Genomic DNA, 1,679 nt, shown 5'->3' with positions numbered 1-1,679 from the left:
GTGGACCGCTCCGGTCAGTATTCCCTCCGATTCATCCCATTCCCTCCCGCGCCTTTTCCGCCCTCCCGTTATCAAACCTCTCACCGAACTCACTTTCCGCCAGCGGCCTCCCAACGGTTTGAGCCCCTGGCCCGCCCCCCCCCCTCAGAAAGGGCGGCGATGCCGCGCAGGCGCGTTGGCAGCGCGCTGGTGGGCTAGCCGGGCATGCGCAGTGGCGTTTCCGGCGCGGAGCTGCGCAAGCGCTGTATTCAGGGCCGAGAGGGCAGCTTCCCCCGCGCCAGGGATTGTGGGTGGAACGGCCACCATTGGAGCCAATTCTGCCATAAAGGTGGATGACACCACAGGAAGTAATCCAGATACCCTGCCTGTTGAAAAAAAGGTCTGTCTTTGGTCTCCTGCAATGAAGCGCAACGCAAACTGGAGTAACATCATCTCATCTTCCGGACAGGTGTTTTACAGCCTTCTGGTCTCAACATCGAATTCAACAACTTTAGATGGTTTGCTTGACCCCACCTTGACCCCTTTGTTTTCATTTTGTTTTATGTATCACTGTTCTATACTTTTTATTCCTTTATTGCCTTTCTTCATTTTTCTTTCCCCCAACTCTTTCATAAGAACATTAGAAATAGGAGCAGGAGTAGGCCATCTAGCCCTTCCAGCCTGCCCCGCCATTCAATAAGATCATGGCTGATCTGAAGTGGATCAGTTCCACTTTCCCGCTTTCTCCCCATAACCCTTAATTCCCTTGTCTATCAGAAACCTATCTACCCATGACTTAAATATATTCAGCGAGGTAGCCTCCACCACTTCAACGGGCAGAGAATTCCAGAGATTCACCACCCTTTGAGTGAAGAAGTTCCTCCTCAACTCTGTTCTAAACTGCCCCCCCCCCTTATCTTGAGGCTGTGCCCTCTAGTCCTGCTATCCTTTCTAAGCGGGAAGAATCTCTCTACCTCTACCCTATCTATCCCCTTCATTATCTTATAAGTCTCTATAAGATCCCCCCTCAGTCTTCTAAACTCCAACAAGTACAGACCCAGCCTATTCAATCTCTCTTCATAGGCCAACCCCCTCATGTCCGGTGTCAGCCTAGTACTACTTTATCACCCTTTCCTTACCTTTTCTCCCCCTTAGCTTCCCCTTTTCTACGTTTTACCTCTGTCCCAACCATTACCCCCTCCCCCAACATCTTAATTTGTCATAACTTACCCTCTGATTTCAGTTTCTCTACCGTTTGGCCATTCACACCCTTTATTCTCTCTGTGGACAGCCATTAGAAATCTTTTCCACTGATTTCTGTGGCTATGACTCATCTTTCATTCCCTCACCCTGCAGTGTAAATATCTCCCATTTTCTATGCCATTAAGCTTTGACAAGGGGTCATCTGGACTCGAAATGTCAGCTGCTCTTCCCTCCTTTACAGGTACTGCCAGACTTGGTGAGATTTTCCAGCATTTTCTCTTTTGGTTTGCCCTGGCTGCTGCTCTGGTCACACGTTCACATCCTGCCAGAGCATTTGGTTTGATTTATTTATTGTCACGTGTTTGTCAACGGTGAAAAGTATTGTTTCTTGCGCTATACAGACAAAGCATATTGTTCATAGAGTACATAGGGAAGAAGGAAAGGAAGGGGTGCAGAATATAATGTTACTGTCATAGCTAAGGTGCAGAGAATGTGTG

This window comes from Carcharhinus amblyrhynchos, unplaced genomic scaffold (genome assembly GCF_965287045.1).
Source record: "Carcharhinus amblyrhynchos unplaced genomic scaffold, sCarAmb.v2.hapA chromosome_131, whole genome shotgun sequence".
In the NCBI taxonomy this organism is placed as follows: Eukaryota; Metazoa; Chordata; class Chondrichthyes; order Carcharhiniformes; family Carcharhinidae; genus Carcharhinus; species Carcharhinus amblyrhynchos.
This window is presented reverse-complemented; position numbering follows the sequence as displayed.